The sequence below is a fragment of the Saimiri boliviensis genome, chromosome 12 (assembly GCF_048565385.1).
Source record: "Saimiri boliviensis isolate mSaiBol1 chromosome 12, mSaiBol1.pri, whole genome shotgun sequence".
NCBI lineage: Eukaryota > Metazoa > Chordata > Mammalia > Primates > Cebidae > Saimiri > Saimiri boliviensis.
In genome coordinates, this window is record NC_133460.1 from 93,524,967 (window position 1) to 93,549,361 (window position 24,395).

The window sequence follows — 24,395 nt, forward strand, 5'->3', positions numbered from 1 at the left end:
GCCTGACACGTAACAGGCACTCAATGAATACAGCTGAAGAAATGAATCAAGTTAAGCAGCATCAGTCTTGCCTACGGATTGAGAAGGGTAAATTTAGCCTCAAATACATATTTTTTTGCCAGCAATTACAACCATTGCATCTGTCAGTAGTGAATTTTCTTAAAAATCTCAGGATGGAATTTTAAACCAGTCTCAGTGGAAGGTCTCAGTATGGGAGAAAGAAACACTCAAAAAAAAACAAACAAACAAACAAAAAAAAACCAAACCCACCATTCCAGCCCTATCCTTATACAATAAGAATACACACTTCTTTTCTTTTTCTGTCTTTTTTTTTTTTTTTAAGATGGAGTTTCACTCTTGTTGCCCAGACTGGAATGCAATGGCACCGTTTCAGCTCACCACAACTTCCACCCTCCCCCCATCCCCTCCGTTCAAGGGATTCTCCTACAATACACATTTATTTTCAAATAAATTCTTATTTACAAGGACTAGCCTCTCTCAGAAGCCAAAATCCAAGGTTAAATATAATTCCCTTACAGTTTAATTCTCTTCTTTGCATTTTTTTCAGAATATTGTTTAAGCACAGGCACAGACTTTGAACAGTAAGGGCACATCAGGTCACCATTGCATGCAACGCCAAGTTTTGCAAGGCTGAATGGTTAAACTCAATGAATTCTCTTACCTTGTATCCCATAGCCCAGTGAAAGAGCTAAGATTTATTCGTCCTCTATTTTGCTTCCTCGGGATCTTCGATGAGATGTTTCAGCAGAAAAGCAGGCAACCAAACGTCTAATCCATGAAGCAGGAAAGCTCACTCAAGTCAGGTGGCCAGTTGCACCAATGGGGTCTTTGGGGTGCCAGGTGGCTTGATAATGAGATTAAATGAGCACGGATCACTAGAAAGTACCAGAATGCCAAAAATTAACTTGCAGATGAGCCCTGAGTTGCCACACCTGCTCAGGGTTGTTATCTGCCTTTTCTGAGGTCGAGTCTAAGCTTGTATCATTTACTGTGGCTTTTAATTACGAAGCCAGCTTCTAGCCAAGGCAAATTGGATCATCTGGTCTGGGTCTCATAATTTAAAAAGCATCTCTACCATAGATCTGTTGGGTACCTTACAACCTAAGTACATGTATATGGGTGGGTGTGGGGGGGAGATAACCAAACTAGGTTCTGTTAAACTTAACCTAAATATCCATTTGTGAAATAGAAACAGGTTGTAGAGTAAGTTATGGTATATCCAAAAGTAATTAAGAAAAGAAAGAGTCATCTACATCGACAGCTCAAAGTCCGGCTGCCCTGCAGATTCATCTGGGTACTTTCAACCTAATTAATCCCCAGCCTAATTGAATCAGAATCTCTGCAGGTGTGGGTGTGGATGTATGCATTGTTTGCAGAGATCTTCAAATGAATATAATGTGCATCATTATAATGAGCATCAGTTTGACAAACAACACTGTCCTCTGCATATTAACTTGAAAACAATACACAACTTATAATGAATAAAAAACAGAAGTTTTGAAACAATATGAAGAATTTGATTTCATCTTGTTATAAAATCCAACCAATATAACTGTGGGTGTATATTTTTGAATAAGCAAGGAAAAAAATTAAAATATATCAAAATATCAAGTTTTTGTTGTTGTTTTTGAGACAAGTCTCACTCTTTTTGCCCAGGTAGGAGTGCAACAGGGATCTCTGCTTATTGAAACCTCCGCCTCCGGGGTTCAAGAGATTCTTCTGCCTCAGGCTCCCAAGTAGCTGGGACTAAAGGCAGCTACCACCACTCTTGGCTGATTTTTGACGTGGTTTCACCATGTTGTCCAGGCTGGTCTCCTGATCTCAGGCAATCCGCCTGCCTCTGCCTCCCAAAGTGCTGGGATTACAGGCGGGAGCTGTAATGTCAAGTTTTGATAAATATATGTTCTTGGGTAAATCAATAGCCATTATAATACTTAGTAATAATTTAGATATGATACTAATTTTTTTGAAGAAAATTATGTAAATATAATAAAAAGTATATCAAACTTAATACTGGATACTTTTTACATTTTACTTTTTAGAGGCTTCTCTAAATATCACTGTTAATATAATCTCCCACAGTTACGGAGGTAACAAAAGGAAAGAAAACAGAGAGAAGGTGGCTCAGGGCACATTTCCTGAGCGACATGCCCTCTTATGGTCCAGGAAAAAGCACCTAGCTTCAGACTTGCTCTTGTCCTTTTTGAAATTCAGCTTCAACATTTTTTATGCCACCATCACTAAATATTTGCAGATAGACTTTCATAACCCAGGTACTGAGAGGTAGAGATGGAGAACTGACCCAGGAAAAGACAACTGAAATTGTATCTCAAGAATCTGTTAAACTACTTAGAAGAAGAAATAATGAGATGCGATAATAAACAAGAAAGTACACAAATAAAATAATCATCAGTTCTTTCTAGCTCCTTAGATAATTGTGACACATTCTAAAGGTAACATCATCACAGATTCTGTCTGTAAGGTACTTTCCCAAACTGTTATTTGATATGTACTTTCAAGTCAAAAACACAGGTTCAGTAATAACCATTTGTTAGATTCACATAACGGTCCACTGAGCATAGCCACTCCCTTTTTATAATTGCACATTTCAGCTAAAAAAAATACTCCCTTTAGAAAGTAATTCCTTAGCCAATAAAGCTAATCCCTTTCTGTAACTTTTTGACATCACCCTATTATGTTTATCACCATATAAATGATCAGTTTCATGTATATTTATGTTTATCTCCTGTAAGTCTAGCTAACCTTTTATATTAAACAATGTTATCATTTATTAAATAAGTGAAAGAGTGAATGAGCCAAGTACCTCTTACTGTTTAATAATTGTAATGCCCAATGGCTCAGAGAAGCAAACTGACTTGCCTGGGACTACTGACTAATTTAATAGCCATATGAATAATGAGATTGGAATTATTCTCTTTGGCTCAAAGCTCATGCTCTTCCCACCACACCACACTTAATATAAGGATTGACATGGGTATATTTGCCTCACCCATCTCTAGCTACTGGCTAAGCCAACATAAACAACAGAGACAACTGTTCCACTGTGTGCTGTGTTCCACTGTGTTGTGTCTCCTCACCTATGTCACCATACAGGTGTCTCCTCTTTCAGACACTGTTCCCATAAAACATTTGTCATAGACCCAGAAAGCTTATTTCTTTCTGCTACCACTACCCCAATACAGTGCTTGGCATACTGGCTGTGCTCAAAAAGTGCTGAGTGAACTCAGTTGCAGTTATGGTGATGGTCAACATGGCACAGTATTTTACCACATGTGTGATGTTTTATACACAGCATCTTCCTAGATTCCTGCAATATCCCTGGACAGATAAACAGAGACTCAGAAAGCCCTTCTGGGAAGTAGATTCTAAGCTGGAAGTCATGTTTTTCTTTTTCTTTAATAATTTAATTATATTACAAATGTATGTTACAATCTCACTGAAGAGGACTGAGGAGAAACAGCCGATCTAAGTAACTCTGGGAAACCCTGTTTTGGACTGGATATTCTAAATACAAAAATACCTGCATGAAAACACTATACCCTACTGGGTAATTTGTTTATCCTAGGAATATAGGTTAGCAATGCTAAAACTAACTCACCTATATACTAAGAAACAATAAATAAATACATAGTATATAACAGGAGCCAGGTTTTCAAGGTTGGAAGAAAGAAGTTACAAATAAGCAAAAATTAAAGGTTAGAATGAATGCTGTGTGAAAAGGTAGATTCAGTGGCATCTCTCAAGAAAGGAAAAGCACAGCTCCCTAGGGCTTTGGTGTGGGCTGTGCCCAGTGACTTCTTTACAAACAATACTGGGTTGGGGGGTGGGGCTAAATTTATAGTAGAGAAATCTAACACACTACCTTAGCTAGATGCTCAAGATGAGTATCAGCAACGATGATTCATGTAAATAATATGTACCCATATCAGGTCATGAAAATAACACTTGTGGCCTTCTCCTCAACACACCTAAATAATCATGGAAAAAATCAGTTATATCCTAATTCAGGGACATGTTGTAAAATACCTAATCAGTACTCCAAAATTCCTCAAAAGTCATGCAAACCAGAGAAAACTGTCACAGTCCAAAGGAATGTAAAAGAAGACATGCCAACTAAATACAGCATCGTATCCTGAATGGAATCCCAGAATAGACGATGCATTGGGTAAATACTGAGGAAATCTGAAGAAAGTACAAACTTCGGTTAATAGTAACTTATCAACATCACCTCATTAGTTGTGACAAGTAAACCTTACTAATGTAAAATAATAATAGGAGCAGCTGGGTGTGGGTTACATAGGAACTCCAGCTCTGTAGCTTTCCAATTTTTCTGTAAATCTAAAATTACTCTAAAATAAAAAGTATTTTTTTAAAAAACCCATAACCCTGCTCTACTGCTGGGAAAACTTCAAACACAAATTGAGGGGCATTCTACAAAACAGTGGACCAGTGATCTTCAAAAGTGTCAATATCATGAAAAACGAGAAAAGACTGAAAATCTGTTACAGATCCAAGGAGATCGAGGAGTCATAATATCCAAATGCAGCAAGATATCTTGGATTGAATCTTAGAACAGAAAGAAGAGATTAGTGAGAAAAGCCATAAAAAGTAAGGTGTGTAGCCTAGTTACTAATAATTCACAGTGAAAGTTGCCAGAATCAATAGGAAGTCATGTGTGTTAACACCTTGACAAATGGAGCTGAGGAAGGCCATAAATGGAGAGTTCTCGTGCATGTATGCCTGATAACAGGAACTATCACTAAAGACTGCAAACCCCACAACCTTGGGCAAAGCCAATCCTACACAGAAAATACCTCTACAAGGACATCTGCCCAACAACTGGTGCCACCCTTGTTACTGGTTTTTGTATCTTAGAATAATGGTCTCCAAACAACTTACGTAATCCTCCTCATTGTACCCTAAATATTCCTCCTTGCTTCAACCTCTTTGAATATACACATTGCCTACTATGGTAACTTTGCATATTCCAACTGCAATGTTACTCCCAAATAAATATCATTTTCTTTTAAAGAGTCTATTATTTAGATTGACAGTACCAATGTTACCCTCTTGCTTTTGATAAATATACCATAGTTTTTTTGTTTTGTTTTGTTTTTGAACCGAAGTTTTGCTCTTGTTACCCAGGCTGGAGTGCAATGGCACTATCTGGGCTCACTGCAACCTCCACCTCCTGGTTTCAAGCAATGCCTCAGCCTCCCGAGTAGCTGGGACTACAGGCATGTGCCACAACGCCACATTCCTGGTCTTCTATTACTTTTGGTTGTTGCAGGAGATATTTGTCCAGTATCTCCTTTTCAGGAAAGACAGAATCATTGCCTTCTTTTTCCAGCTGGAAATAATATAGTAATTAAGCTAACTCAAAAAGGAAAAACAGTATTTTTCATATTGTTTTAGAGGAAGAAAATAAGCTCTTACTTCTCAACAACTATGTAAAGTCTGAAAAAGACACCTCTCTGTATGTTTGGAGTGGTTTCAGAGAAAGGAGATTTCACTATCAAACATGCTTTTGTTACTCAAATATTTAACAAATGCTATCCCCTAACATTTATTCTTTGTCTCAGAAATCTCATCCTATCATTCTCTTCCTATGTCCTGACCCTGACCCACCCCCATCCAAAAATAAACCCCACTATGATTTGGAGCACTTTAAGCAAAAGTCTGGCAGTCTTTCCTGCCATTTCTTAACTGGAGTTTTGGATTTGCCAAAGATGTATTCTCTTTGCCTCAGTCTTTCCAAGATCTTTCTTTCAAGATATGAACAAACAGAAGCCAAAGGAGCAAGGGATATTTCCGAACTTAGATAGCATTAAAAAGAAAAAATAATTCAAGTCCAAAGTTCTTTCAGTCCTGCCTCTGAAGTATTACCTGTTTCACAAATTTCAATTCTCTGCTTAAATACAGAACTTTAATTAATTATCTAAAGCTGCAGGAACGTTATTAAATTAGTATAAGAAGATTCAAGTTCAAATTGGAGGATTAATTTTCAGGGTTATGATAGAAAATATACGGTGATTGAGTTAGGAGGTGAAGACAAAAGTCTCTCAAACCTGAATGGAAAGAATTTCTGATTCAATTATTTGATTAAACTACTGCTGGGAAGGATATAAAATCATGACCTCTGACATGAAGGCTGAATTGCAGGGCAACTGCTGCAAATGATCTCATTCTAAATGGTATTATCGAGGGTTTCCTTAATACAATATACATCTAGGTACCAAGGAAATAAATGAGCAGACAGTTATTTTGAAATGTATCCGACGCTTAATAAAAGCCTAAAGATGAGTACAGCTAACTCAGGTAGCACCTTTGCTGTAAAGATTTCTGCCAATTGCATTACAACTAAAATCACAGGGGAAAATATCAGATTGGATGACTGGGCAGTTTTCAGGAAGTAAACCGGGATTACATTCGTCTGCGCCTTGGAAGTTTCCTGAACAAGGTTTTTGAATTAGATGGAGATAGTTTCGTCCGCAGCTAATATTAATTCCAAGGGATATAGGTGAAGGATTTGCTTCGCAGCTACTCTTAAATCCAGAAACTCCCATCCAGTCCCATCTTCCCTCTGAGCCTCCGCGGGCTTGAACCCTTTCCATCTTTCATCTGTTTGCACCCAGCCCCCATACCTTTTCTCTCATCGCTCTCCCTTTTTAAATTTTTAATATAATTTCATTTTTTCAGCAGACCATTAGACCAGAGCTGGTTTCTGGGCCGGGCCTCCCGCGGCAGCAGCCCTGCAGGTGGCCCGGCTCAGCTCCTCTGTCGGGAGGCGGGCGGTTCTGTCCGCGCCTCGCTCCTTCGATCGAGGGCATCCGCGGCTCCAGCCCGCTTCCTCCGCTCCACTCGCACTCAATAGAGGGCGCGCCGAGCGAAGCAGGGGCGTGGCGGGAGCCCCGCTCCGAGCATCCAAGTTGAAATTTCTCCTTCCTGGAATCCGACCAAGAGCAGCTCTGAGCCGTGGTGAGGAGGAGGAGGCCACCGAGACCGCTCCAGGAACGCCGGAGCCCGGCGCAGGTGGGCGGCTGACCGCGCGCACGCGGGGCTGGAGGATGACGCGGCCGCCTGCCAACCTTTCCCACCCTCTCCCACGATTGGAGCCCAGAGAGGTCCCCGAAGCGCTCTCAGCCGGGCAATGGAAGGGGAAGGCGCTCAGGACGCTGACTTCACGCTGGAGGAAGGGGGTCAGCGGAGACAGTTCTGGGGTAGGCGGCGGCCGCTAGCGCAGCGGGAGCCACAGCCACCGGGACTCGGAGAGTGGAGCCAGTCGCGGGCGGAGGGGGTGCGCGCTGGCTGCCTGGGCAGCGCGGGCCTTGGGAGCTGCCGGGTCTCATCAGGCCGTTCAGTCGCTGTGGGGACCCCGGCTGCGCCCGGATCGCCTGCACTGCCGCCCCTACTGACCCGCCCTCCAGGTGTGCCAGTACCAGCGCCACTTGGTCCCGCACCCAACCCCACCTTTTCTCTATCAAGGGCTTGTTTCCAGGGCTCCAGGGACTTTCAAAACGTTATGTGCATGTGTTGGGGGGTGGAGGGTGGGGTAGGGGGGAACGTGAGTGTAAGGGAGGAGGGGCGTCTTCTTTATTTTTTGTCTTTGTAAATGGACACTTTGATCTGACCTGGAGCATTACCTGAGTGTCCTATCTGGAGCCTTCTAACTGAAGAACACCGCAGAGACGCAAGGCAGGGTTTCTACCTCTGCGTGTGTCGGGGTGCGGGGGGGAGCCCGGTTCCCCGGGCGCTTTTGTGGCAAACTGAAATGTCTTCTAATTCCTTTCCAGTTCTCGGAATCCTAATATATCTCCATTTAATCAGTGAAAGAATTATGCCAAAAATACAAATAACAATTACAATAAAATAACACTTCCAGTTTCTAATACTGTGTAACTTTCTCTTTTCTTAGTACTTACACGGTAACCTCACTGAAATTTAATCCCTGTGTCTCTAACGGTGACATGGTGAAGCTGAAGTACTTGTCTCTCTCTCTCTCTCTCTCTCTCTCTCTCTCTCTCTCTCTCTCTCTCTCTCTCTCTCTCTCCCCTCTCTCTGTCTCTCTCTCTCTCTCTCTCTCTCTCTCTCTGCAACAATTTAATAATCGCATTACAGTAGCATCACAGCAGCAGTCAATGCCACTTTAGAGAAAAGTCTCAGTATTTCCAGTATACATTCTGTTTACAAGAATTGAGTAATTGTTTCTTACTGAAAATGACACATTTTAGGTGGTGTTTAAAAAAATAGTTATGACAGATTGTATTTTTTGAAAATGCCTACAACAGTTTTATTCATTCTAAGTGCTGTACCTATCACATGACTTTGATACTTTCCAATAGACAGGTTGAGACTATATTCCCTTTTTTTAAATTGTTGTTGTTGTGGGTAGGCTGAGGCTATGATAGAAGTGACATTATGCAACTCCCAAGCTTAGATGATATAAGACAATACAAGTTCTGCCTGATTTTCTTTGAACATTTGTTTTAGAGTTCAGCCACCTTTTTACAAGGAAGAACTGAAGCTCACACACCCCAGGCCCTGGCTGAGCTCCCAGCTGAGAGCCTGTGTCAACTAGCCAGTCTTGTGAGTGAGCCATCCAATTCGTATTCTCTGTCCCGCAACTGCTGCCATGTGAAACAGAGCAGAGCTGTTGCTGCTAAGCTCCATCAAAATTTCAAATTCCTGAGCAAAATTAATGATTGTTGTTGTTTAAAATCATTAAATTTGGAGCTGAAATGTAACACTAATAAAAAAAAACTGATAGACTTTATGTTATACACACCTTCACAAAGTAGTGTTTTTGAACAATTCTCTTACCCAAAACTAATGTGAATGGAAGAAGAGGATGCTTCTCAGGTTTTGATATTGGGTGAAAGGAAGGAAGGGTGAGAAAATGTTAAGTCTGTCATCAGAGGAGCCTGGGGTATGTGTGAGCATCTTTGTTACCCTTGACTAATGGCTTATTCTTGGAACCAGGCCTACACACCAGAATCAAACTGATTACCACCTGACTAGGTGTGATCTCTAAATAAGAACCTGGGACTAGAAAATCCCCATCCTTCCATCACAACTAATGACAGCTCTTTGTGGAAGCCCAGGACTACCATTCGCCTCTCCTCTTTGAATGGTTTTCAGCAATTTACACTATTTGCTTGAGGGTTTTTCTTCATGTTCTGCTAACCTTCTTTTTCAGTCTGAATAAGTGAATTGGAATTCCACTAGAATAGGAAAAAATTAAAAAGTCAAAATTTGAAGAGATCGCTGTTGAAATATATGGCTGAAAATGACAAGATGAAAAGCAAAAACCAGTGAATTTGAAAGCAGAGAAACAAAACTGATTTTGAATGAACACTTATCTAATTCTAGGCTATTACTGACCTTGCATAAGCTGGAAATGTTTTTCCAAAATAAAACATTTCCTGCAGAACTTGGTGAAAAAGTAGCTAAATTTTTGTCTCTCCCTAAAGATTAGACCTCCTACCTTCCCAAGCACAATTTACCCAATTATTTCTTGAACAGGAGGTTTTTGAGATCCATTAGATGCCAATGTTCAGGACCTAAAGATTTTTGATGCTTTATGCAAGTTATTCATGTAAGGAAAGTGTTAATGGATGTAGATTAAAATGGCTTCATTATTTTACATCATTACATTTAATTTTATGCATTTCTACCACCCATTGACCTCTGTCAATAAACAGAAGTGAAAATATTACAAAATCTCCAAACCAATCCCATTGCCAAACATGAAGAAAGTGATCTAGTCTAATTAAATGTATTTTTGATACATTGACTCACTAAGTTCCCTCAATAAACTTCAATGAACAGGCATTCATTCAGTGGAAAAACCACTGATGTTATGTCGAGAAGCGGGCATAATCATGTAATTTCTATAACAAATCTGTCAATTATAAATGACATATATATCTTATTTATATAAGTCAATATAATTTATATATTTATATCTATAAACTAAAATACATTATATTTTATATATAAATATATATTATATATATTTTTATATAAATGTTTATATATATTTATATATAACCATTTTTCTATATTTATATATTGTTGATTGTTGTTTTAAACCTTCTTCCATTCATATTAGTTTTGGGTAAAAGAATTGTTGAAAAACACTACTTTGTGAAGGCGTGTATAACATAAAGTATATCAGTTTTTTTATTAGTGCTACATTTCAGCTCTAAATGTAATGATTTGAAACAACAACCAACAATCAATAACATATGATTTAAAACAATATGTGTTTATATGACCATTATATTTTATATACATATTTATAAAACGTATATATTTATAAAAATATATGTGTGTGTGTGTATATATGTATATATCTTAAAATCATTGCCTTTTTGCCATCAGAATTGCCACCACTCTAGTTAAAGCTCTCATTTATTTCCATCCAGACAACCACAGGAGCTGCACATTGCTTCACTCCCTGCCTGCACCATTACTCCTCTCCAATTCCTTTTCTACCACACTGTCTCCAACATGGGTTTTATTAACTCAGCAGCTCCACAGAACAATGGACACAGCATTACAATAACAGAAATTTTATGTATACTTACTTTTGCCTAAACAAAATAGAAATTTACTCTTATTAATGTTCTGTTACCTAACGATTTCATTTAATGACTTGCGCAACATTTGTGGAAAGCCATTGTTTTGGACTGAGCTTCCATACTAGCCCAACAAAACAAACAAAAATGGACCCAGTCAACCTGAGCCGGCATGATAAGGACGTTCCTCTGCTTTAACCCTTCTAAGGAAAGTAACCTGAAATAACCTGATGTTAACCAATCTACTTCTTTATATTAAGCTGTTCTCCTGTTCCTGTTCAAGCTACCTTGCAAAAACTGACTGTTCTGAGATAGCCAGTACAATGGCTTTCTAATTTATAGATGAGATACGGCCCAATTCACGCATCACAAATACAGCCAATTAGATATTTAAATTCAATTTGTTGTAATTTGATTCTTTAACAGTTTATATATAATTTAAAGGAAAAATGGAAGATCCACTGTTTCAGTGAAGCATTTTAACTGGAGATAATATGAGGAGAAAATGTCTCCCAAATTTTATATAAGGATTTATCAGTCATGGTTTTTACTTCTAATCAGATGGTCCCTACTAAAGCAAATTGAAGTTTTCATCATATATAATTGTTGATTACAATTTTCAAAATAAAAATTAAAATATTTTAAAACTTGGAATGTCTGCATATAAATATATATTTGCTATATTATTTGCCAATTGTTTAAAAAGGATTTTTTCTCCTGCAGCCATTCATTTCATACCATTATTTTGATGTGAAACTGAGAATATAACTCACAGATCATTACACTTATAATCTTTCTTTCCCCATCATTATTCTTTATCCTCCAGTAAGCTCTTCCAGAGTCAAATTAAAAGCTATAGTGATGGTGATATGCAAGAATATTTTGTGTTTTGTCAATTCAAATAAATTCTGCTCTAGTAAATAACAACCTATTTTGTTAGCAAGAGTTAACATCTAGTAAGAACAAATGCATGCACAATCACAAGCTAAGCTGATAATATTTTAAGTATTATTATTTTAAACCAATCCATTATTTCTTTGACATGGTTTGGGCACATTCAGTGTCTTTATTCTCACCAATTTTCTGTCATTTGTTCTATCTTAAACTCATCTGAAAAACAAGATACTTTCTCATGACAGTACCCATTAAAACCCAATAATTTTGTTAATTATTAAAAAAAAGCATTGTCTGCAATGTGAGATATATGATTTAGTGCAAGATGAAGCCAAATTTATCCAACAAGAATAGACTGAAGTACAAGAAGGGGGGAAAAACAAAATGAAAGTTATGTTATCTAGTGACCACGTTGTAGTATGGTATTACATGAATAGTGACCATGTTATTTATTTGATTGTTGTTCTTTCAACACAATAGCAAATTAAAATGGTAAAAACAAAACAACAACAACAAAAAAACCTTTTCTTTAGATACCTTGTGCAATCAGATTTGTTTATAAAACATAATTTAAAATAACCCAAAGTACATATCAGAGAGCCTGGACATAACTCCCTAATAATTATCTTTTATTAGTTGTAGAACCAATATTACACAGTGGTTAAACACATGTTGTCAGAAGCGCTACATAGGTTCCAAGCTTGCCTCTTCCACTAACTGATCATTTAGAGATATGTGTCCATAAAGCAGCACAAGAGTTTTTTAAGATATAAAATGTGTCGTGCTACAGCTCTGCTGAAAACCTTTCAATAAATTCCTATTCCACACAATAAAAGCCAAGATTCTTACAATGGTCAATGGGATATTGAATAGACTGAACCCTGATTACATCTTCAAAGACATTTACATGATATTTCCTCCATTAACAATGTACCTCAGGTTCCCTGGTCTATCAGTTCCTTCAATGTGCCCAGCATTTTTCTCTTCTCATTACATTTGCCGTATAGTTCACCTATTTGGATGCTTTTACCCACATCCTTTACACAGCTGTCTCTCATCTGTTAAGCTGATCACTGGGTATAGTAGGTGTTTCCTTCTTGTTCCATTTCTAACACCCTAGATAATGTAAATTACTATTTTTCTATGTAAATACCTTATTAGTTATATATTTTATTAAAAATTGCAATTATTTTATTTGACTCTGTATTTTATCTTCCATCCAGATGGAAAGCTTTTGAGAACAGAGACCATGACTGGTTGTCAATATGCTTTGATCTTAAATTCTCTCTCAGTTTCTGGCTCCCTGTGGTGGTTGCTAATGGCTCACTATGTGATAGCTGTAACTAGCTCTATCTAACTATTACTACTTAATATTTATCACATGTTCACTATGTACCAGGAACTTGATACATACTCTATATGTACTATCTCATTTATTTTTGTAAAATCTAACAATTATGATATTTTAAGTAATAGTATAAAATATTATTACTCAAATAATAATACTTATGTACCATTAATTTCAGTAATTGCCCTGAACATAGTTGCTTAGTGGATAAGGCAGTGTTTGAGTCCTGGAAATCTTTCTCATGATACATATATAACCATTATCATCAGATAACAATTATTGGGTGGTTATTATTTCTAGGCCCTTTGATGAGCATTGTGTATCATTTTTAGTCACTTTGTACAAATAATTCTGGTTGTACATAGTGTTCAAAGGAAAAAAGAGTGTTTGTCATGTCAATTTGCTTTTGTGATGAAAGAACAATTAAAAAAAAAAACACAAAAAAAAAAAACATGGTCGCTGCTCATGTAATCCTATGGTGTGGGCACTAGGTAGCATCATTCTGGTTTTATTTTTCTTCCTCTTCATACGGTCTTTATACTTGATGGGTAATTTGGTTTCAGTTTGCACTTAATTACATAATATGTCTTCTAATAAGAACAATGTTATTATAAAATTAACAAAATAATTGATTCCTAATGGGTATCAATGAGAAAAAATGTCTTGTGTTCAGATCAGTTAAAAAAAAACACACACACATAGAAAACTGGGGAGAAAAGAGATACTCAGTGTGCTCACACCATCCCAAATACATGATAATTTTTTTTTTAGGAATAATCTTTAAAATTCTACAGCACTACTTTTGATTATATATACACTGTTCCTTTTTGTAGATATCACTGGATGTTAATCCTTACTAACAAAACAGCTTGTCATTTACTACCTTGGGGGTGATTTGAATTGATAAGGCACAAAATACCCTTGCCTGTCACTGTATCACTGTCACTATAGTTCTTCACTTGACTCTGGAAGAGCTTAATGGAGGAAAGGAAATAACAATGTGGAAGGCAAGATTACAAGTGAAATGATTTGTAAACTACGTTTGTACTTTTCATTAATAATGATGGTAAAAAATGGCTTTAAAAACGTACTTTTTTCTAATTGGCATTAATAGGGCAAATATATAATAATATAATGACTTTCTAACTTAAATAAAGGACATATTTCTTTAAACATCTTTTAAAGAAAAGAGCAATTGTATATGCCTAAATTTTTAATATGGTGTAGAAAGTATCACCTGATTAAAAACTTTTAATTGTGCAGGATCATGGTGGATGGGAGGCAGGACTAGATTGCAGCTCCTACTCAGACAGACAGAGCAGACTGCAGAGGCTCACATCATGAACTTTTGCTTTAGAATGACTGCAGGAATATATTAGGAAAGCAGAGAGAACTCACAGACCCTCTGAAGGAAGCAAATTGCTCCTGTGGGACCAGGAGTCAACCCAAATACTGTGAGGGCACAAACTGTGGAAGTGGGAAAGGGAGATTGTCTTCCCAGGAATACACACCCTCACTGGAGAACCTGGAGGTCTAGATTACAGGAGAAGATTCTGACCTTACCTTAGCTGAGCCAATTTGGAGAGCCGAGCATAATACAGGGGTAGAGGAAGCAGCAGGAAAAGCCCTGTGAGCTCACTGGGTCCACTAGCAAGCCATTTCTGCCTTGCCTTACAGAGTTCCAGACTGGCTGGCTGGCTAGATTGAGAAGAAAGGTAGCAAGCACTACAGCTCAGCTCTCAGGAAGCCACATCCCTAGGAAAAGGCAGAGGGTACTACATCAAGAAAACACCCTATGGGACAAAAGAATCTGAAGAACAGCCTTGAGCCCTAGACCTTCCCTCTGACAGAACCTACCCAAATAAGAAAGAACCAGAAAACCAAGTCTGGTAATATGGCAAAACAAGGTTTTTTAACACCTCCCAAAAATTATCTAGTTTCCCAGCAATGGATCCAAACCAAAAAGAAATCCCTGATTTACCTGAAAAAGAATTCAGAAAGTTAGTTATTAAGCTAATTAGAGAGGCACCAGAGAAAGGGGAACATTGTTTAAGGAATTTTTTAAAAAATGATACAGTAAGTGAAGGGAGAACTACTCAATGAAATACATAGCATAAATAAAAAACAATCAAAACTTCAGGACCCAATGGACACACTTGTAGAACTGCAAAATGCTCTGGAGCGTCTCAGTAGTAGAATCCAGCAAGCAGAAGAAAGAGCTTTAGAGCTCAAAGACAGGATCTTTGAATTAACCCAATCCAACAAAGACAAAGAAAAAGAATAAGAAAATATGAACAAAGCCCCCAAGAGGTCTGGGATTATGTTAAATAACCAGATCTAAGAATAATCAGCATTCCTGAGGCACAAGAGAAATCTAAAAATTTGGAAAACATATTTCGGGGAATCATTGAGGGAAATTTCCTTGGTCTTGCTAGAGGACATCCAAATATAAAAAGCACAAAGAACACCTGGGAAATTCATTGCAAAAAGATCATTGCCTAGGCACATTGTCATTAGGTTATCTAAAGTTAAGACAAAGGAAAGAATCTTAAGAGCTGTGAGGCAAAAGGACAAGGTAAGCTATAAAGGAAACCCTATTAAATTAACAGCAGTTTTCTCAGCAGAAACCCTATAAGCTAGAAGGAAATTGGGGCCCTATCTTCAGCCTCCTCAAACAAAACAATTAACAGCTAACAATTTTGTACCCAGTAAAACTATGCTTCACAAATGAAAGAAAGATACGGTGTTTTTCAGACAAATGCTGAAAGAATTCACCACCACCAACCCAGCACTACAAGAACTGCTAAAAGGAATTCTAAATATTGAAACAAATCCTGGGAACATTCAAAATAGAATCTCTTTAAAGTATAAATCTCACAGGACCTATAAAACAAAAACAAAATTTTAAAAATCTCCAAAATCAAAAAACCAAGGAATACAGGCAACCAATATCATAATGAATGAAATGGTACCGCACACCTCAATACTAACATTGAATGTAAATCACCTAAATGCTCCACTTGGAAGATACAGAATTGCAAAACAGGTAAGAACTCATGAATCAACTATCTGCAGCCTTGAACAAACTCATCTAACATATAAGGGCTCACATGAATTTAAGGTATAGGGGTGGGAAAAGACATTTGATGCAAACAGACACCAAAATCCAGTGGAAGTAACTATTCATATATATATATATATATATATATATATATATATATATATATAACCTTTTTTTCTTTCTTTGAGGTGGAGTCTCACTCTGTCACCGGGCTGGGGTACAGTGGTGCACTATCAGCTCAAATGATTCTTCTGCCTCTGCCTCCAAAGTAGCTGGGACTACAGGCATGTGCCACCACACCCAGCTAGTTTTTCTACTCTTATTAGAGATGGGGTTTCACCATGTTGGCCAGGATGGTCTCCATCTCTCAATCTTGTGATCTGCCTGCCTCAGCTTCCCAAAGTGCTGAGACTATAGGCATGAGCCACCACTCCCAGCAGAAAAACAAACTTCAAATAAATAGCAGTTAAAAAAGCAAAAGAGGCACATTATGTACTGATAAAAGGTCTTGTCCAACAGGAAAATATCACAATCCTAAATATATGTGCACCTAACAATGGAGCTCCCAAAACTATAAAACAATCGCTAATAGACATAAGAAATGAAACAGGGCCGGGCGTGGTGGCTCAAGCCTGTAATCCCAGCACTTTGGGAGGCCGAGGCGGGTGGATCACGAGGTCAAGAGATCGAGACCGTCCTGGTCAATATGGTGAAACCCCATCTCTACTAAAAATACAAAAAAAAAAAATTAGCTGCGCATGGTGGCACATGCCTGTAATCTGAGCTACTCAGGAGGCTGAGGCAGGAGAATTGCCTGAACCCAGGAGGCGGAGGTTGCGGTGAGCCGAGATCACGCCATTGCACTCCAGCCTGGGTAACAAGAGCGAAACTCCGTCTCAAAAAAAAAAAAAAAAAAAAAGAAAGAAAGAAAGAAAGAAAGAAAGAAATGAAACAGACAACAACACAAGAGTAATAGGGGCAACTTCAGTACTCCACTGACAGCACTAAACTGGTCATCAAGACAGAAAGTCAAGAAAGAAGCAATGGTTAAACTGCACCCTAGAAGGGACTTAACAGATATATACAGAACATACTACCCAACAACCACAGAATATACATTCTATTCAACAGAACGTAACTTTCTCCAATATAGACCATATGATAGGCCACAAAATGAGCCTCAATAAATTTAAGAAAATTAAAATTATATCAAACACTCTCTCAGACCACAGTAGAATAAAACTGGAAATCAACTCCAAAAGGTACCCTCAAAACCATGCAAATATATAGAAATTAAATAACCTGCTCCTGAATGAACATTGGATCAAAAATACAATCAAGACGGAAATTAAAAAATTCTTCAAACTCAATGACAATAGTGATACAACCTATTAAATCCTCTGGGATACAGCAAAGGCAGTGCTAAGAGAAAAGTTCATAGCCCTAAATGTCTACATCAAAAATTCTAAAAGAGTACAAGCAGACAATCTAAGGTCAACCTTCAAGGAACTTGAGAAACAAGAACAAACCAGACCCAAACCCAGTAGAATAAAGGAAATAACCAAGATTAGAGCAGAACTAAGTGAAATTCAAACAAAACAATACAAAAGATAAATAAAATAAAAACCGTGTCCTTTGCAAAGATAAAGACAAATGTTATACCATCAGCAAGATTTACCAAAAAGAGAGAAAATTCAAATAAGCTCAATTAGAAATGAAACAGGAGATATTCCAACACCACAGATATACAAAAGATTATTCAAGTCTACTATGAACACCTTTATGCACATAAACTACAAAACCTAGAAGAGATGAACAAACTCCTGGAACGATACAACCCTCCTAACTTAAGTCAGGAAGAATTTGCTACCCTGAACATATTAATAACAAGCAGTGAGACTGAAATGGTAATTTAAAAATTACCACCGCCAACCACAACAATAAATTTAGGATCAGATGGATTCGTAGCAGAATTCCACCAAATCTTCAAAGAATTGGTAACAGTCGTATTGACACTATTCCACAAGATAGAGAAAGAGGAGACTTTTCCTAAATCATTCTATGAAGCTAGTGTCACCCTAATACCAAAACCAGGAAAGGACATAACCAAAAAAGAAAACTACAGACAAATATCTTTGATGAATACAGATGCTAAAATCCTTAACAAAATGCTAGCCAAGCAAATCTAACAGTATATCAAGAAGATAATCCACCATGATCAAGTAGGTTTCATACCAGGGATGCAGGGATGGTTTAACATAAGCAAGTTGATAAATGTGATACACCACATAAACAGAATGAAAAACAAAACTCACATGATCATCTCAATAGATGCAGAAAAAGCATTCCACAAAATCCAGCATTTTTTAATGTAAAAACTTACATAATTGGCATACAAAAGACATACTTCAATGTAATAAAAGCCATCTATGACAAACTTGCAGTCAACATAATACTGAATGGGCAAAAGCTGAACGTCTTCCCTCTGAAAACTGAAACAAGACAAGAATGCCTACTCTCATCTCTCCTCTTCGACATAGTACTGCAAGTCTTAGCAAGAAGGATCAGACAAGAGAAAGAAGTAAAAGGCATTCAAATAGTTAAGGAGGAAATCAAACTGTTGCTCTTTGCTAATGATATATTGTTTATCTAGAAAACCCAAAAGACTCCTCCAGAAAGCTCCTAGAACTGATAAAAGAATTCAGCGAAGTTTCCAGATACAATATTAATGTACACAAATCAGTAGCTCTTCTATACACCAACAGTGACCAAGCTGAGAATCAAATCAAGAACTCAGCCCTTTCACAAAAGCTGCAAAAAATAATTCTATTTTTTATTTCACCTTCTTGCTTAGGAATATACCTAAGCAAGAAGGTGAAAGACCCCTATAAGGAAAACTCTAAAATACTGAAAGAAATCATATATGACACAAACAAATGGAAACACATCTCATGCCCATGGACGCGTAGAATCAATTTTGTGAAAATTACCCCACTGCCAAAACCAACAACAAATTCAATTTGATGGCAATTCCCATCAAAATACCAATATCATTTTTCACAGATTTAGAAAAACCAATCCTAAAATTCATATAGAACCAAAAAAGAGCCCACATGGTCAAAGAAATACTAAGAAAAAGAACAAATCTGAAGGCATCACATCACCTGATTTCAAACTAAACTATATGGTGATAGCAACTGAAACAGCATGGTGCTAGTATAAAAATAGACACATAGACGAATGGAACAAAATAGAGAACCCAGAAATAAACCGAAATACCTACAAGCAACTTATCTTTAACAAGCAAGCCAAAACATGAAGTGGGGAAAGGACACCCTGTTCAACAAATGGTGCTGAGATAATTGGCAAGTTACGTGTATGGGAATAAAACTGGATCCTCATTTCTCACCTTATACAAAACTCAACTCAAGATAGATCAAGGACTTAAATCTAAGACCTGAAACTATAAAAATTCCAGATAACATTGGAAAACCCCTTCTAGACATTGGCTTAGGCAAGGATTTCATGACCAAGAACCCAAAAGCAAATGCAATAAAAACAAAGATAAATAGCTGGAACCTAATTAAACTGAAGAGCTTTCACATGGCAAAAGGAACAGTCAGCAGGGTAAACAGACAACCCACTGAGTGGGAGAAAATCTTCCCTATCTGTATATCTGACAAAGGACAATATCCAGAATCTACAACAAACTCAAACAAATTACCAAGAAAAAAACAATCCCATCAAAAACTGGGCTAAGTACCTGAATAGACAATTCTCAAGAAAAGATATACAAATGGCCAACAAACATATGAAAAAATGCTCAATATCACTAATGATCAGAGAAGTGCAAATCAAAACCACAGTGAGTTACCACCTTACTCCTGTAAGAATGGCCATAATAATAATTTTTTAAAAAGTATATGTTGGCATGTATGCTTAAACAGAGAACACTTCTACACTACTGATGAAAATGTAAACCAGCACAACCACTGTGGAAAACAGTGTGGGGATTCCTTAAAGAACTAAAAGCAGTACTACCATGTGATCCAGCAATCCCACCAAAAGCCTTACCTACGCATGTTTATAACAGCGCAAGTCACATTTGCAAAAACGTGGAACCAACCCAAATGTCCATCAATCAATGAGTGGATAAAGAAACTCTAATGGAATACTACTCAGCTATAAAAAGGAATGAATTAATAATGGCATTTGCAGCAACCTGGGTGAGATTGGAGACTATTATTCTAAGTGAAGTAACTCAGGAATGGAAAATGAAACATCATGTTCTCACTTGTAAGTGGGAACTAAGCTATAAGGATGAGTTGACATGGGAATGACAATGAACTTTGGGGATTCAGGTAGAAAGCGTAAGATGGGGGTGAGGGATAAACGACCATGAATTGGATGCAGTGTATACTTCCTGGGTGATGGGTACACCAAAATCTCAAAAATCACCACTAAAGAACTTTCTCATGTAATCAAACACCATTTGTTCCCCAGTAACTTAGAAAAATAAAAAATAATAATAAAATACTTCATATGAAGGTCTTAGCACAGTACCTGACACGTAGTAAGTGTTCAATAAATTTTAACTGTAATTGTTGTTTTTTCTTGCTGTCACTTTCTAGTGTTAAAAGAATCTCTTATATTCTGTCTTGTTAGTCATTAAATGAATAATTATGCTGAAATGAGAAAAAATATATTTGTGCAAATTTTGGGAGTCATGTTAAAATCATGACTGAGCAATCTCTATACAAGATTTGGTAAACATGTTGCCTCTCCCAGTCATCTCCAAAGAAAGTGCTAGATTTGGGATAAGATTTTTTCATCAAAACTTACAGTGTTAATCAATACCATGGCTGAATTTGGTTTTATCTATTTATTTATTATTAATTGTTATCAATATCTACTTTGCTACAAGAACTGTTTTTCTAAGATCTATACAGCCATATTATTGAGTATAAATCACATATTGAAAAATATTAAAAGTAAAATTTCAAATAGGCATCAATATACAAATTGAGCTTTTCATAGTGAGATTTCAAACCATCATAGGCCAATGATAAAAAGCAATCTTATAAGTAAACTCTACAACTTTTGTATATCTCAGCTAAATAAAAGAATAAGTAATTAGTAAGTGAAAAGAAGAGGTTTTTTTGTTTGTTTGTTTTTTGTTTTTTGTTTTAGATAGAGTCTCACTCTGCAGCCAGGCTGGAGTGTGATGGCGCCATCTCAGCTCACTGCAAGGTTTGACTCCCTGGTTCAAGCATTCCTCCTGCCTCAGCCTCCTGAGTAGCTGGGACTACAGGCACATCACACTAAGCCCAGCCAATAAAAAAAAGAGTATTTTCTTATTATTATACCTTAAGTTCTGGGGTGTGCAGATCTTGCAGGACAGTTACATAGGTACACACATGCCATGGTGGTTTCCTGCCTCCATCCGCCTGTCACCTACATTAGGTATTTCTCCTAATGTTATCCCACCTCAATCTCTCCATCCCCTGCTATCCCTCCCCTAGCTCCACACCCCCCAACACACCCCAGTGTGATGTTCCCCTCCCTGTGTCCGTGTGTTCTCATTGTACAACACTCACTTATGAGTGAGAATATCTGGTGTTTGGTTTTCTGTTCTTGTGTCAGTCTGCTGAGAATAATGGTTTCCAGCTTCATCCATGTCCCTGCAAAAGACATGAACTCATCCTTTTTTATGGCTGCATAGTATTCCATGGTGTATATGTGCCACATTTTCTTTATCCAGTCTACCCTTTATGGGCATTGGGTTGGTTCCCAGTCTTTGCTACTGTAAACAGTGCCACAATGAACATGCATGTGCATGTGTCTTTATAACAAAACAACTTATAATCCTTTGGGTCTATACCCAGTAATGGGATTGCTCGGTCAAATGGTATTTCTGTTTCTAGATCCTTGAGGAATCACCACACTGTCTTCCACAATGGTTGAACTAATTTATACTCCCACCAACAGTGTAAAAGTTGTTCCTATTTCTCCACATCCTCTCCAGCATCTGTCTCCAGATTTTTTTAATGATCGTCATTCTAACTGGTGTGAAATCGTATCTCAATGTGGTTTTGATTTGCATTTCTCAAATAACCAGTGATGATGAGCATTTTTTCATATGTTTGTTGCCCGCATAAATGTCTTCTTTTGAAAAGTGCCCATTCATATCCTTCAAACGCCAGGGTACTGGTACCAAAACAGAGATATAGACCAATGGAAGAGAACACAAGCCTTGGAAGTTATGTCACACCCATACAACCATCCGATAATTTGACAAACATGACAAAAACAAGCAATGGGGAAAGGATTCCCTTTTAAAAAATGGTGTTGGGAAAACTGGCTAACCATGTGCAGAAAGCTGGAACTGGACCCCTTCCTTACACCTTATACACAAATCAACTCCAGATGGATTAAAGATTTAAACATAAGACTTAACACTATAAAACCCCTAGAAGAAAACCTAGGCAAAACCATTCAGGACATAGGCATAGGCAAGGACTTCATGACTAAAACACCAAAAGCAATAGCAACAAAGGCCCAAATAGACAAATGGGATCTAATTAAACTTAAGAGTTCTGCACAGCAAAAGAAACTATCATTAGAGGGAACTGGCAACCAACAGAACAAAGGGCTAATATCAAGAATCTACACAGGACTAAAATTTACAAGAAAAAAACACAACTCATCAAAAAGTGAGAAAAGAGTATTTTTAAAGAAATATTTGAGAAGTGTTTTTCCCTAAATAGATTTTTGTGTTCTGATTCTCCCACCGCCCTGCTGTTCTAATTGTTCCACTTCATTCCCAATGAGAGAGCTCATACCCTCTGTGATGGGTATGACTCCTACCAAGGACAAAATGACAATCCAAACAATGCTTTGTGAGACATCAAAATGGGACTTGCTATGGTTTGAATGTTCTCATTCCTTCAAAATGTATGTTGAAACATTATTCACAATGCAAGAGCATTAAGAAGTGAACCTGAAGGAGGTGATAAGGTCATGCGGGCTCCTCCCTTAAGGATGGGATTAAGAATTAATGCCCTTATAAAGGAGACTTCGCACAGCATTTTTATTTTATTTTATTTTTCCTTTTTTGGCCTTCCATCTCTTTCATCAGATGAGAACACCTTCAGGGGAGGTAGCCATCTTGGAAGCAGAGAGAGAACTCCTATCAGACACCAAATCTGCCATGTCTTGATCTTAGACTTCCCAGCCTCCAGAACGGTGAGAAATAAATTTATATTATTTAAAAACTTTCTACCCTGGGATACTTTTTTATAGCAGCAGAAATGGAGTAAGACAGGGCAATCAGCCTACCTCTGATATTCAGAATAACAGATATGTAGGTATGTCTTACAGAGAGATGTGAATCACCAAGGATTAGAACCAATATGGGTTTATATTGGGCCTTTTCCAAATCAGGTCACCACAAGAAATACACAAATCCCAGTAGCAAAAACTAAAGGGACTTTGCATTTCCAATCATTGCTTAACTTAGAGAAAAACACCATTCACAAAATAATTCATCTTCTTGTCCAAGGCATGTGAATTAAAGTTGGAGAGTCCTGTTAAGAAAGCCATAAAGAGTCTCTGACAATACTACACAAAAGAATAAAGAAAATTTAAAAAAAGAAAGCAACAGCTTAGAGCATATCTGAGGCCAAGAGATTATAAAAACAGCTTATTACCATACCATTCAAATAACAGGTTTCACTTTTCTTTACTGCATGCTCTCCCTGCCCCAGCTCTGTAGGGGTCAGAATGTGCCCAGCAGGGTGAGGGTAGGGTGGAAAAATACAGATAACAATTAAAGGGGAAGCTGACCATGCCCTCTTTTCTACCGCAGGCTTCCATTTTAAAGTAAGTTCTCACTGAAAGAAAAGAGAGATGTTTTTCTTTTTAAATCTTAAGTTCAGGGGTACAAGAATAGGTTTGTTATGTAGGTAAACATGTGTCATGGGGGTTTGTTGTACAGATTATTTCATCACCCAGGTATTAAGCCTAGTATCCATTAGTTAGTTTTCCTGATCCTCTCCCTCCTCCCACCCCCACCTTCTGAAACGCACCAGTGTGTGTTGGTCCCTTCTATGTGTGCGTATGTTTTCATCATTTAGCTCCCACTTTAAAGCTAAATAAAGTTGTGTTGGATGTTCTGATTTCTGATATGAGATTTGTTTGTGTCTAAAGTAGCTGTAGAATATCCTACGGCCAAAAAGTGAACACAAAAGCCACAGTCATGCTTCATTAACTTAGTAGCTTCACATGCCATGAGACAAGAAGTTTGCTTTGATTCCAAGCAGTCTACAGAGGAAAAGCTAAGCCAGGGCTGTGCATTGAAAGCTATTCCACAGCAAGTCCACCTGTGGAAACAAGCATAGATGTGGTAAGAGACACTGACTGTGGATTTCATTTCAGCATCATTTGAAAAGTTAAGGAGTCTATTCTCAAG

General features: G+C 37.6%; 1 long non-coding RNA gene across 2 annotated transcripts in view; it reads right to left on the bottom strand.

The window, feature by feature from the left end:
• LOC141580728 (uncharacterized) overlaps positions 1–878 on the bottom strand; it is a 608,846-nt gene extending 607,968 nt beyond the window's left edge. For both annotated transcript variants that reach the window (XR_012513019.1, XR_012513018.1), the window contains exon 1: positions 683–878. This is a non-coding gene — a long non-coding RNA (uncharacterized LOC141580728). The remainder of the gene's footprint in view (positions 1–682) is intronic.
• Positions 879–24,395: the final 23,517 nt, after the last annotated feature.